Below are 16,058 nucleotides of genomic sequence, written 5' to 3'. Positions count from 1 at the left end.
ATCACTACTCAAAAGATATATGTCTGGAAGTCTCATTCACTTACAATATGAATCAGACTACAATCTGGAAGAAATGAACTGAAAGAATAACATCTCCAAATGCCCGATTACAGTTCCAAATAAGCATAGATATCTGCTTTACAACACGAATCTCACCACAAAATCAACACTGAAGGATAAATCTCTTGTTCACACATTCACCTCTCTCTGATAATATAGACACAATACCAACACCTAGATTACATGAATATATCACCTATATATACAAATCATCAACCTTGATAACAAGGTTGGCTAAACCATCAACCCTCAACTCACAATTACAAAAATTATATTGCACAATACAAGGAACCAATATTATGATTTACATTACATAGCATGGACCTAATTAAAATTCCCAAATGATCACATGCACCAATAATCACACTAAGATCAACCGCAACACACTACACCACCATAAATACCACATAACACGAAAATCATTACCGGTTCATAGAAGACACACAAAAAATCACACAACAATCAATGCAGATCACCAAAAAAAATAGGGAACAAATAAGAAACACCAACAAACACGTTAGAACCATCATGAACAACTGCACCAACACCTCTTATCAAATCTTCATTGATTAACATCTGAAAGTTCAAGAACACAACCAATCAACAACTATCACGAAGAAAGAGAGATTGTGGGGCATAAAATCACAAACCATCTGAAATGAAGATACACAAGATCATCCCAAACAATATACCAAAACCTCAGCACAAGATTTGATCACATCAGAATATACCAGAGGAAATACTGGATTCTTGAAAATAGTGATCAACAAAACCAAACTATAAAAATAGATTAGAAGATCTTTCCAAACTCATCAGAATAAATCACAGCAATATGTTGACATCAATGAAAACAACATATCCTAGAAGCAACAATGACAACAACCAAATCCAACAATCTCTAAGAATCTCCCCCTTTGGCATTGATGGCAACATATGAATGTGAAAAATAGTTAATGCAAGAAAAGAAGATATCACCAGCAAACTCCCCCTAATATCAAGATAGATAGAGAATTTTTTCACATGATCTCTCTTCCCCTTTGATATCAATGCCAAAGATCTCCAAAATAGAAAACCAAACTCTCCCTCAAAACAAAATCATGAATATCTCTCCCACTGGGACACACAACCAAATCAACAGACTGCCCTAGTAGAGGAGCAACACCAACTCAACATTAAGGATAACAGAATAATGCTCTGAATTCCATCGGATCGATGCATCTCAATGCATATAATTATAATAAAGAGGGGTGGATACCCCTAACTTATCTCTGAAATAGATGAATGTATCTGCAGGCAAAGGCTTAGTAAAAATATAAGCAATTTGTTCCTTTGTAGATACATACTCAAGCGTCACCTTCCCTTCACTGACTTGCTCTCTCAAGTAACTATATTTGATTGACATATTCTTTGTATTTGAATGTTGCACTAGATTCTTTGACATGTTTATAGCACTGGAATTATCACAGTATATAATAGTAGGCTCATCATGAATAACTCTGATATCTTTCAACATTTGTTTCATCCAAACTTTCTGAGTGCAATTACTAGTAGTAGCAATGTACTCAGCTTCAACAGTAGATAAAGATATTGAATCTTGTTTCTTGCAAGCCCATGAAACCAACTTCTTACCTAAAAATAATTCTCCACCGGTAATACTCTTCTTGTCATCAACATCACCAACCCATTCCACATCAGTGTATGCACACAACATGAAATCATAATTATTCGAATACCATAAACCATAATCCATAGTTCCCTTTAGATATTTGAATATCCTCTTAAAAGTAGTGACATGACTCTCCTTTGGATAAACTTGATATCTAGCAGCCATACATATAGCATGCATAATGTCTGGCCTAGTCTGAGTAAGATATAGTAGTCCACCAACCATAGATCTGTACAAACTATGATTATATTTAGGAGATTCATCATTTTTTGAAAATTTGCAACCAGACACCATAAGAGTTCCAACCGGTTTGGAATCATCAAGTCCAAACTTCTTCAACAGTTCCTTCACATACTTAGTTTGAGATATAAATGTTGGCATTCTGTTGTCAATCATGTCAACTGGTATAGGATGACTATCCGTATAAGAGATGTATGTGAAACACTGTCACTAATGCATATCGAATGTGATGTCTTTGATGTCACCTAACTTAGCAAGTCAACGGTAAGGGAGAGAATGTCATTCAACACAATGGTCATTGGAGTCACCGGTACACAAGTTGGTGTTTGACTTGTGTGGAAGATATGGACATGAGACCGATATGATATAACAATCGGTAAATGATGACATATGTAAGACAACATGATGAGGATGTTGGTCGGTTGATTGCGATGAAGAGGGGGAATGTTGTCTAAATCACATCAACACTAGAGGTGAAGTATGTGTAGGTCACAGGTATGTTGGTTGGATAAGAAACAACAAGACTCCCATTGAATGAAGATAAGATTGATAGTTGCTGGTATTTTGATGATATTTAGTTGTGATTGTCATTGATGGACACACACTTATTTGATGTATGAGTTATTCTCAACCGGTAGTTGTTCCTGTATGTCATTATATGTAGTCTTTGTTTGTTAAAGGCTATTGGTGTTTTTCAGAAGATGCTTACTGGTCATAGCATGAATGAAGACCCCAAGCAGTATGAAGACCCCAAATGGTATAAATACCTCAAGCAAAATGAAGACCCTGAGCGATAGTTAATATTTTTGATCGGAACACTATGTTCCAGTTTTCCAGTCTTCATTTGTTAACCAATAATCGATATATTGTGTTAAACCGGTATAATTGTAAAGTGTGATGAGTTATCATCCACCGACACTTTGGCGGTGTTTATGTGTTGTGTTACCAAATGTGTCTAGATGCACTGTACCTAGGAAATTGTACTCTAATCTTATTGGACCGACATGAAATCGGGTTCCTATATGAGGATATCATGTCTAGGGTTTTAAGTGTTGTTGATATGTGCGAGTGTTGGAGAAAAGATTAGGTTTTTGCGAAATAGGTATCTCACTACAAAGCTTGTGAGTGCAAAGAATAGAAGACTGAAGTAATGTTGTAATGTATTAATGGATAACTGTCAAAGATCTAATCAAGCATTTCATGCTATCTTCTAGATCATTCACTTGTTGATTACTAATATATTCAACAAGTCTGAAACCCTGAACCGGGTAGGCCCAACCAAGCCTATTGTAAATCCTCTAACAAGGTGGTTCATAGTTGTGGATCTGAAATCCTTTAACAGGGTAGTCTTTAATAGGACTTATCTCCTAACAGAGATTTGGATTCCTAACAGGATCTGTTCTGGTGAAGAACATTGTAAGACCTTAACCGGTCTGGTTACTATTCTACAGAAAGTTGACTTGTGAGTTTTACTCACTGTGGTTTTTCCCATTTGGGTTTCCACATGAAAATATCTTGTATTATGGTGATTGTGCTTCTGTGGGTGAATTCTTTATTTGCTATTTGGCTTGTTTGTGTTTTAATCGGTTTATTGTTTAAACTACTACACCGATCTACAGTAAAATTGTTTAAGAGTTTGGTTAAATTGTTAGGCATACTAATTGCCCCCCCCCCTCTTAGTATTCATCAACAGTGAGTGTCCCCAAACCAAATAACATGTGCCTATTTGAAGATATGTTGCTCAAATAGGGAAGCCACATTGGTGTATTGCAGGATGTAGATGTTGGGACTCATTAAATTTGAGTCAAGTTTAGAGGCCCATTTCAAAATTTCACTCTGCATTTCCAAATGATCATAAAATGAGTCAGTTTGAATGGCCTAGTTAGAGAGAGGGTAAAATGGAGCCAAATGATTTTCAAAGGGTAAGGTTTGGGAAGCATGTCCTACACCTTTCATTTAGCTAATGAAGTGTTGTGCAAATTTTAGTTTTCAGTTTGGATCAATTTATCAAGTACCCATTTCAAGGGGTGAGCTGAAAGTGCATTTTAGGCACATATGTAGATTTTATTAAGTGGCCTACTTTGAGCGCCTATATCTTTTGCCCTGTTGATATTCATGGTGAAATTCAAAATGGATTGAATTCTATGCATAAAAATGTGCCTCCGTGCAAAATTTGAAGTCTTTATGAATTCATTTGCCCAATTTAGCAGGCTCAATTTGTTTGCAGTTTGTGTTGCTTGACAAGTCCCTGTTTCAGCTGCTAGTCGGAGCCTCACTTTGCACATTTTTAAAAGTTGCCTCAGTGAGTGTCATATCAAAATCTTATTTCAGGCTATTACTGATATAAAAGACAAGCTACGTTTCAAATTTCAATCTCTTGCCAATCCGTTTGATCCATTTTCAAAAGTGTTGCTTGAGCCACCTTATTCAGTGTTCCGTACTTTCATGGCTATATCAGTTAAAGTTGCTATTTTCATGAGCGCACCATTTGCACCCAGTCAGCCTTTTGGTCGAACTAAGAATTCTAATTTTTGGTATGTACTTCGAGGTACCTATGTCTTAGATTTGAGGGTCTACGGAGATCGTTTAATATTTTTAAGAAAGGCATCATGAGTTGCCTACGCATTGACTTCATCAGGTCCATAGTGTCGACAAAGCCAGTTGGTCATCTTTGACCATTAATATTTCTTCACTCGGGATTCATCTTGAGAAACTGCTTGGTAGAGTTCATGTTTGTATATCAGAGTACATGCCTATCAGTTTGCAAGGTCCAGAAAGGTGTTTGGACCAGTTTGAAAATTATGTCTTTGCGATTAAATGCAAAAAATGTGGCACAGGTGCCTGAAAGTTGCAAAACTCAGTTTGATGATCCGAAAATGGTGTCGATCAATTCCAGAGGTATGTTTAAGGTTCGTGAGGCATTTCAAGGGTCAGTTGCATGAAAACAAATTTTTTTTAGATAGACCCACTTTGGGGCCCAACCTGGCTTGCCACTTCATGCACCTTTTTAGGCAAAATTTAAATTGTTATTTTAAATCATATGTTGTATGATTTAAGAATAAATGAGGAAGATGTCCAAAAGTGGTTAAGAACTGCCAAGTTAGAACTTGAACAGGGGAGAAACTCAAATCTATTTGACCATATATTGGTTAATGATGACTTGGATACATGCTATGACAATCTCAAGGAAATTCTTGGCCTCAGTAATGTGTCCTTTCCATTGGGAGCAGCCAATGGTCTTCCTGATCCATCAATGGTAGATGTTGAATTCCCTTATGGTCATTCTGCATCATTAGTGAATCAAAAGGTAATAGTTTATGGTGGTATTGCAGCAGATGGAAGAGGAGCAAAAAACAATGCATGTCCTTGATGTGTCTTCTCTAGAAGGTGGAGTTCCAAGAAGAACTCGAGGTGTAAAAACTCTAGCAGTGGATGGAATTAGTAATCCATACATCTAGCTCAAATAAAGTTCTCCACCTAGAGAACAAGCAAAGAAGTTTCCAATTCATGAGGTGCAGACCAAATATCTTCCTTGTTGTGGTATGTGGGGTTTTATGTTTTCAGAAAATGCAACTAGTAGGTGCTAAACCAAACTTCATATGCATTTGCCAGTATCCTCCTTGTGTAGTGGCTATTGGGAAGCCACATTAAACATGAAGCAAGTGTTATTGGCAATTGAATACCAGTCAAACATTCCCCTCACAATGTTTCCCTATTCTCCCTTTACGTGGGGTTGTTGAAGAGGCATAGAAATTCTTAAAACAAATACAATTTACAGCAATATTCCCCCTGCCATGAGCCAGAAGGAGGAAATGTCACATGGTTTGAAGCTGCAGAAAATTGAAAGCAAATGCCATTTCTAGGCATAAAACCATCTCTTCCCCCATGCAGCGTTTGGAGAAGGAGGCGTTGAAGATGGAGGTTTTGAGGAAGAGACATTTGGATCAACAACAAATGCCAAATCCTCCCCGTGGCATTGAAGAGGCTGCAGAAAATTCAAGAAAATCTTTTCGTGGGTGTATAACCAAATTCCACAATCTCTAGCATCCTCCTCCCTGCATGGAACATGGAATTGAAAAGGGGGCCATCAAAAACTCTCTGCAAACTGCGAATGGACTGGTGTAAACCAGTATAGTCATTTGTGTGGTGGGTGTTTGGAGGGCAGCGTTGAAACATAGAAAATGCCATTGTCAGTTTGAATGGCAAACCTCCTTCCACATAGCATGTAAAAAAGTAGAAAAGTTTAATATAAATACAAAGGTGCAGTGCCAACATCCTTCCCCAACGTGTTATGTTAAAAGTGAAGAAAATTCTTCAAACAAGTGGCAATGTGCAAAGTGTGAGCCGAAGTCCACGGCCATTGGTAAAGTCCTCCTCCTATGTGGCGTTAAAGTTTATAGATGAGGGTTTCAAAAACTCAAGCAAACACTATTGGCACCATTGAAACATTTCAAATGCACAGTCCCAGGTAGATGCATATATCCCACATTGACTGTGGAGGGGGACCTTTTTGTATTTAAATACAAGGCTCTACACAAGTATAATGTCAAAGATTAAAGGCTTTTGACACAAGGTGTCGGTTGGGCACCTAGGTGGACTCCACGCGTGTGGGGGCGTTTCTTGAGGCAACCAAGGAGGCCAAGTGGCGACTAGGTGGACCCTACCCACCATGTGCATGGTTCCCGAGGCAAATTTTGTAGAGAATGGATGGGTTAAAGATCATGCAAGTTCAAAGATGATCAACAACTGGCGCTATGTCATGGAGTGAAGATGCATGCCAGTCAAGCATCGCGAAGTGGCAAAAAGATTAATGAGTGAGCAAGTTCCATGAAGATCGACGACTCGCGCTGTTTCGCGAAGCTAAGATGCTCGCCAGTTAAGCATCGTGAAACAATGAAGAGTTAAAGAGCATGCAGGTTCATTGAGATTCGACGGTGTGCGTGGTTTTGCGAGGCAAAGATGCACGCCTTTTACCCTTCACGAAATGGCGAAAGGTGACGTGGCAGGTCCATGTAGCGGTCCAGCTCGCGGGTCCCACTGACATGTCACTAAGGTGGCGATGACATGGCAGATAGGTGGCGAAAGGTGAGGTGTCATCCCAGGTGGCACCCAGTGGACCCTCTTGACGATTCACAGGCTGCCACGTCGCAGGGCGTCAAGAGTTAAAAAGGTGAAAAATCAAAGTTAATGATATAGTTGAAACTATAGGGAAAAATCCAAAAATTTAAATGATGGTGCACATAGTGAGGATTCATTCACCTAAAGGTTAATGTTTGGCCAAATATGCAAGTATTATATATCATCAAAAAGCTCTCAAAATGAGAAATCCAGTTATGATGTTTATTTCAATGAATGTGAGAAATTTCAAGAGTAGTTTCCATGGGAAGGAGAAAGGAAAATATTTGGTTAGGGAAAGAAGACACTTGGCAATGTGTTATGCAAATTTGATCTTTTTCCCTCCTCTTCATATTCCCATTTCTTCTCAATTGTAAGGGTTCCATAATTTTGGAGGAAGTGCTCCAAATTTCATGGCTTCCAGTTCTGAATTTCTTGACCCAAGTTTGTAAATTATATGGATCTTTTTAGGGTATAGAGGTTACATTGCAGTATTGTAGATGTTTTTTCTAGTTGCAGATCTTACTTGTGTCAGGCATGAGTAAATTCCACACAATATTGTCTCTAGGCATGTATTTCATTGTTATAAATTTAATCCTCAAGGAGGATGGAATTTGTTAATTTCAAGGAGATTGTGTGATTGTTTGTAGGTATCCTTCAATGAAGGTTTTAAATTTTGTAATCAGTCATGAATAAATGGAATATGTGTCCCAGATCTGATAATTTTATGAATGAATCAAGTAATGCATTGGTATAAGGTATTGATATAGGAATATCTTGTAAGGAAAACAAATTAGTAGCTAGGATACACATTTACAGTTTTGTGTGTGACTCTGTTGCCCAATGAACAAGGCACTGGTCTTTGAAAGATCTGGAGATAATTTCATATTTACATTTAAAGAAAATCTATTTCCCTTTGTGTTTAGGGGTTGTGTTCTTTTCATTCCAAGCCTTGCTTCATCTATTGTTCATACAGATTTAGCCAATTTGTAGTGTGTTTCTAATTGGTTGGGTTTGTGGAATGATCTATCTGCTTATTGTTTGATGTTGTCATATGTCTGTAATTGTTGTATTTAATGCATCAAAAGGGTGTCCCCCCCTAGGTGTAGTAGGACCTGAAGTGCAGGAGGATCAATTAGATTCCTATGTTATGTTGTCCAAGTCCTAATGTGTTTCACAGATTGAAATTGGCTATTTCATAGAAGGATTGCAGGTGAACTTGGGTTAATCAGATTTGGTGAACAACAAGTGAGTGTGCCCCAACCAGATAACATGTGCCTATTTGAAGATATGCTGCTCAAATAGGGAAGCCACATTGGTGCATTGCAGGATGTAGATGACTAGGATCCACTCCCATTGGTAAGTGGAGCTTATGTCCTATTATGCATGGAATGCATCATAGTCCTCTGAGATAAGAGAGAAGAGTAGAAGGTAGGTGACTGAAGGCTCACACCAGATGAATTGGTGAAAAACTAAGTTTCCTTAGGTGCGTGAGATCAAAGATATGCACCAAATCTGTCAAGTAGACATGATGAGTTATCAGTACGAAGATTGAAGTATATGTTTGTCACCTTGACAAACCGGTTGAGATTATGTTTGGGCTGATGCGAAAGAAGGCAAGGTTGAGAAACAAGATATAGAGAGTGCAATTGGTATGCAGATGCCTCAAATGGAAATAGTTGAAGGTTGATGTCATGATGTCATCAAGGGTGCCTACCGATAAGTATGAGAACTGGTAAGAGAGAAAAGAGGCTAAGTGATGTGCTTCTTCCCAATGAAGATGAGCATATGGTGGATTGATTTGTTTGGCAACCGACAAAGATGTTCCACCGAAAGAGATGCCAAGTGCAAGGTGATGGCAGACTGGTTAGGGTATAATTGACATGGTTAGTAAGCCAATAGATGAATTCAGTAATGGTGTTTATCGGTGACCAAGTCTAGCCGACACAAAGGTCTTTTCTAAGATGAATATCAACAAAGATGCCATGTGGAGGTGAAGTGGCAAGCATGAACAGGTTGGTGTGTTGTGTCCGTGAGGTAATTGGTGGCAGGTCAATATTTATGTTGACTGCATGATTCACGAGATGTGCAGCAGAGGTTTGTGGCTTGAGTTCAAACTGACAATAGAGATCTAGAACAGACTGGTTGAGCAGATCAAGGTTGGTGAAGGAAACCACGAAACTATTCTTGGTGATCGACCTAGAAATCAACTGATAGATTAAAGGCAGACTACTAAATATGGATGGCATGTTCTGTAAGGCACAACTGTGGTGGGTTTGATTGATGAGTTGGTATTCGTCAATCAAGGCAATTAGATCTGATTGGATTTAGTCTGCCTTGAGGTTGATGAAGAAACCCTAACTACTTGAAGTTTGAAATGGTTTTTGGTGGGAAAACCAGTTTATAATTATGCAAGCCTGAATCGATGAAGGTTGCCACTGAATGAGAGGGTGTTGCTACTGAAGAAGTGAATTTAGTCAAGTTCTCAACAACAACAACAACAAGAGACTGAGTGTGAGAAAGAAAAGGGTTGAAGAGTTCAACCGGTAAGAGTGAGGCAACCGGTAGTCTGCAAATGAGTCTATGAGAGGAGGATACTAGTGAGGAAAGAACTGACAGAGAAGAGTTATAAAAGATTGCAGAGAAGACAAGCTGAGAACTGGGAGGAATTAGATGGTAGACATATGACTAAGTTACCAAGACCAGTGGTGGTGTTAGCACATATTTTTACCAAATATTTTATGTTATGTGGAGGCCTTTTTCTTTTATCTTATGAGCATTTATTGCTGGTTTGTATGTGCAGGAACTTTATTAGCACAGGTAAAGTTCTCAAAAGGATCAACTATTTCAGGAGTATCAAGGTATCACTTGGGCACACTAAGGGCATGCACTAAGTATAGATTGCACAAGGAATCCATTATGGAAATGTTTGTCAGCAGAGAAGTCATTATGGTATGATCTAGGATTGTCTTCTAGTATGTATCAGACCCTATGGGAAAAGCTTGGGATCACCAATATTTAGGATGGATGGCTCATTTGTGTTGGATTGCAAAATTTCAATTATCGGCATAAGTAATCCCGATGAAATAGAATTGGCAAGCAAAAGAAAGATTATCTACATGACTTATACCGACAAAACAGAAGGCAAATGCATTGGAGTGCTTAAAAAATACTCAGCACAGTGCGCTCTCTTGAATAAGTCATACCATCAGGATAGCTTGTTTCGATTAAGCAGAAGGCGGTTGTTTTCTATCAGCATATATCGGCTTGTTGGAAAAACATAGAAATTGTATACCGATAACCTATGAAGCCATCGGTGTAACTTGTGACGATAAGGCAAAGCGGATCATGGACTTATAGTATCGGGAGATCAAAAGTAATGATAAAATTTTATCCCGATACCCGATGACTAAAGGGAACTGAAGGCGGGCCCATCGGAAAAAGGGACCATATCAGAGTAGTCCAAAAATGGTTAGGCCGATCCCCGATGACTTGAAGAATAGGAGGGTGGAACTATCGGTATTACCTATACTGATAAAATAGACTTGGAGGTATAAAGCATAAAGGTGCATCAAAGACTTATCAAAACTTTGAGAGGAATAGAAAAAGGTTATTCCGACCCCCGATGAAGATAGAAGCACCTGCGGGGATATCGGTGTAGACTATACTGAGAAAGTAGGCATTAAGTGAGGACTCATTGGGACATCGAAAGAAGAAATTTAATGCTATGCCGAGTCCCGATAGGACTGTTAAAGTGGATGGTAAGTTGCTAGGAGTTCTTTAGGGTGAGTTATGTCGATAATGCAGGGGACTCAGTCAGAATGTGGATTGGTATGTTGAGATCATCGAGGCATCAGAGGGACATAAAATGAAATATGTCGATGCTCGATGGGTTAAGTAAGAGAAAACCAAAGGTGTTGGCATCAAGGAGAGTTATTCCGATGGAGCATTAAAACAAAAAGCATAGCCAAAACTGAAGGAGTGCTCATCGGGATAAAGTGAACCATTGGGGTAGGAAACAAATTGCTATCCTGAGACCTGATAAGTTGATCGGGATAGCTTGTGCCGATCAGAAGGTGAAAAGTGGTAAAATCATAACAAACGGCGCCAAACAATTGAATCATCGGGAAGTCTTGCCAATTAGCCGTTGGAGGTCCTAATGTGAAAAACTAACATAATGGCTTCAATTAAATGCATATATTGAGTAGATCCATCACCACACAAAGGAAATCCATCAAGATTGTGGTAATTAAATACAAAATTGGACTCCATAAGATATATAACTAGTGTTGCATAACAACATTTTGCATAGAGCTATTGCAGAAGATATCAGGTGTCTATTGAGAAATAGTCTAAGCTGTTGAGCATAGAGTAAAGAATTTTATAGAGATGGAAGGGACAAGCTCAAAAGGGAAGCAAAAGGTTGTTGATGTATCTAGTACCACGATGAAAAAATCAAAGGGTGAAGTCGGTGAGGCTCAAAAAAAATTAAACCAAGATATGATAGATCATATGGGTTCTCCAGGAGCTAGGACACACAGAGCTAAGGAAAAATTGCCTATTCACGACCAGCTAGAGGACAGATACAGAGAGATTGGAGATGTACTCAATACAGTGCATGGGCATGACTTGTTTCTTTTTCATTACCTTTGTAGGGATGAGCCTTTGCCAATTTCAAACCCATGGAATACTAATTTAGGTAAACTCGTGGTACCTATTGTCTTTGTAAATATTGACTTATTAAAGCTCCTAGGAAGACATTATGATGCAAACAAAAGATGCATTTTGTTGCCGATGGGACTGCTTTTGTTCACTTTGTAGTAGCTATAATTCAAGAGGTTTTTGGAGTAGATCTAGAAGCAAATGTGCCTTTATCATTTGTGGATTTGGAAGAAGAATACAGAAAAATGGATACTACATATCAGGGTTGGAACCTCGCTATCCACAAATCGGAGAAGGGGAGGCTAACAGAGGAAGATGGTCCTCTTTATGATATGGCTATTTTCAAGAAGTATCTACATTATACATATATGGCTTGTGGCCAGGTGGGAGGAGTTGAAGCTCTTGATGTAGCAAACATAGGACCATTAGTTTTAGCAACAGATATTTAGAGACATGAGCCTAGAGCTTTTGATTTTGCTTCATACCTGGTGGACAGACTGCATGAAGGCTTCATGAACTTGAAAGATAGTCCAGACAAGCATTTCAAGCATTATTCACTGTTAATGCATATTATTTTATTTTATGGGAGATTCAGGGGATTATGGTCAAAGGGTTTGAATGTAAATACAATAGGGAAGAATGGACAGGATCAACCAATGCAATTATGGGTTTCTTTATGGGATTACAGATATGTGAATTCCCATTACTCAAATTTGAGGAATTCTTTGTTAAAACAATTTTCTTACTCTTTGGTGAGCCTCTGTAGGGATCATTTTCTGAGGATGTCAAGAAGTTTCTTAGGCCTCATGAGCACAAAAATCCAAAGGTTGATCACAATTGGGGTGATTGGTACTCATGCCAAAACTTCACTTTTACTCAATGCTATGGATTCGAGGGTTATCCCTATGTGTTACCAAAGCCTGCACCAGACAAGATTGCTTTTTTGGAAATTGTAAGGCAATTAAGTGTCTCTAATGCCAAGCATTGTGGAGGTGCTTACAAGCAAGCCTTCCTACCTGGTACACTTCATTTCCAAGATTTTAAAGTTGTATCTACCAAAGCATATGAAATTATTGACAGGAATTTGGTGGATGAATACAACCTGTTCTAACACATGTCTAGAACGCATCATGATCCTGAGGGTTACATCCATACAATCAGGAAGAGGCAAGAGTTGGGAGATTATTTTCATCAGGAGGCTGAATTTGAAGATGTGTGTAGAAATAAGGAGGTTGAATAGCTTGCAAATGTTATGGAGACCTTGGAGAAGAAACTAGAGGAGAGAAGGCAAAGATTAGAAAACATGGAGGAAGAACTAGCCCAAAGTGATTCAGGGGAAAATGAAGTAGTTTCCAAGCTCTAGGCACCTGAGAAAGAAAAGGATCTAGAAGCATAGGATAAGCTCATCATTGCACTGAAGGCAGAAACAAATGAAAGAATGACAGAGCATGTTTCTTTTGTATTAGATGATCAATTCATAAAGTCTAAGGAGTTCAAATTATTCCTCTACCATTTCAAGAGTAAGAAATTAAGGGAAGCAGTGCCAAATATTACCCCTGAGAATGAGGTAGAAATGAAGAAGAGGCTGAATGAAGATATCAATACGGAAGTTGAGACTATGACCCCACAAAAGGGGAGGCAACTACTAGTAGAGGCTAGAATAATTGTGTTTCTAGGTTGGGACTTGAGTGCCTCATTTATCTTTGATTCTTTGTTGCACTCGGACAACAAGGACATGAAATTGAATATCCAAGGAGTAAAAGATATTTTTATTGGATCAAGGTACAATCCGAATGAGGAAGAAATGTTGATGTGGGCCTTATACCCTCCCCATAGAAGGCCAAAAATCATAGATGTGGATAAAGCTTTTGGTCACATGATGACATTGAAAGTTGGAGAGGTAGATCCTATGGTCACGGCTAACATAGGTATTAATATTTCAAAATTCAACAAGGCCCAGATGAAACATCAGATAGCAGAGAAGAATAAATATAAGGCCTTATATGAAGAAATCCTTAAGAGGAGTGGGCATTTGATCCCTCAAATTACTGATTCAAGAGGTCAATGGAAGAAGAAATTTGAAAAATTAGCTTATGAGAATACTAAGTTGAGGAGGGAGATGAAGAGCATCATGGTTGACACTGCTTGTGTTTTGCTGAGTGAAAGATATGACAATATGGAGAAGGTGTTAGACAAGTTCTAGGAAGTATATCAGAAGAACATGGACAATATGGTTTCAAACACTAGAATTCGAGATAGACTTAACTTGTTGCTACAAGATGTATCGACCAGGGAAAAAGTAAAGAAGAAGGTTTAGGGTTTGCTAGACACACATGATGAAATCACAAAGGAATTGAAATCTAAATTCGACGAGTGCTAGAAAATTGTTCAGCGTGGGGTTCCCTATTTGGTAGATGATGCAGGGGTAATTAAAGATAAGACCATATGGCTTTCTGAGTGTAAGTCTTTACTTAGTGCAACCCAAGCCATTGCCAAAATAGATATCCTTGATATGAATGATACGGTCGACCAGTTCAAGAAATTTTACACGATCGAGAATGCAGCCAGGGATGTGATCTTCAATGCTACAACCTACAAGGATGCGGGCTATTTGTGACATATTCAGAAGTGTGGACAACGGCTGGATCGAAAGTATTAGTTCATTATTTTAGTTTTTGTAATCTAATTGATGATTTAGTTAAGTTGTTTAGTTGTTGTTCAGTTAGTTTTTAGGACAATGGAAGGGTGTGTCCTTCCATTTGTATCTCTTAGCATATATATTTATAATGATTCATTTTGTATGTAAAGGCATCTGGTATTCAGAAAAAACATACTGCCTGGCAGGACTGCAAGTTATATGTATTAGGGAAGTCTATAGAACAAAGAAGTATCTTTTTATGAAAATAGATTGTAATGGAGTATCTTCAAGTGTAGCTTGTGTATGCAAATTATCTCTTAAGGATTAATATATGAAGGTTCATTGTTTCTTTTCCTAATTATTGTGCATACTTCTGTGCTGATGAGTTATTTTGTCCTCTTGATAAATCTATCATATAATTTGCTATGATATGCCATCACATGTTGTTACATTTAATATGAGATTGGGTTCTTCATTGTTGTGTAACACATACTAAAACCTTCATAGTTGATGATTAATATTGTCTCAAGAGTTGATAGGATTTTCTGTCCACAAAGTGTCATCAATACCCCTAGATAGAGGCACTGGTCTTCTATTTATCTTTTAAGGTTTTGGTTGGTCATGCATTCAAGGTCCTTGATAGAGAAACATTCTTCCTCAATTCTATATGAGCTAATCTTTACATATTTCTTTTAAGTCCTGAAAGCATTCTTAGTCTCACAATACTATTATAATCATTTTCATTTATTTTCATAGGCATTTACTTAAAGCACATAATAAAGCATAAATTGCAAAACAACAATTTGCCAGTTTTTGTAATTTGCTAAAAGGCTTAAATCCACTTTAAATAATCTCTTTTGTGCTTGAGAGGAAGAGGTATACCCACCTAGGTTCAATGAAGCCTTAAGTGCAGAGGGATTTGGTCTTCAACCATTCCTATTCGTTGGCCAAGGCTAGTTGGAATAGTTGAGGATTTGGCAAACCCTTAAGTTTTCCAATATGTGGTTTTGGGAACCAACAGATGGAAAGGAGTAGTGTAGTGAAGAGATGAGAGAACCAATAGAGAGAAGAATCAACAAAGAGAAAAACTGACAAAGAAGGAGAAGAGGCTGAACCAACAAGGGTGCAACAGAGCTATAGTGAAAAGGTGAATAGAGAACAAACAGAGACCTGTAGAGAGGAGAAGTGGTGGAGAGACATACTTGAGAGTTACAAAGTTCATTTGTAATAAGACTATTACCTTTGTAATTGATTATGTTTATTGAAGATCACTGAGTTGGAGCTCGGTGTAAGGGTTGGTGCACCCTGGGGTGGTTCCCTAAACATTGTAATTAGAGTTTCATTTTGAGGCTGGATTGGAGCAGTAGACTCCAACAACATTTCTCACTGAGGTTTTTCCCATCTTGGGTTTTCCTCATATATGCTGGTGTTAGGTGATGTCCCTTTCATGTGTGATTGCATTTGTAATAGTCTCCCTTCTAACCAGTAACTTTGTTAGGATAACCGGTGAACAACTGAGAGGGGGGGGGTGGTGAATCAGTTGTTAATAGATTATAACTTTTAATCCACAATACAACCTTAAACAAATCAAGTACCGGTAAAACATATACAGATGCCAGTATGGAAAGATACTGGTAAACAATACAGCTTAACAATTAACCAGATAATCAATGCAAA

The sequence above is a fragment of the Cryptomeria japonica genome, chromosome 9 (assembly GCF_030272615.1).
Source record: "Cryptomeria japonica chromosome 9, Sugi_1.0, whole genome shotgun sequence".
NCBI classification, from domain to species: Eukaryota; Viridiplantae; Streptophyta; class Pinopsida; order Cupressales; family Cupressaceae; genus Cryptomeria; species Cryptomeria japonica.
This window is presented reverse-complemented; position numbering follows the sequence as displayed.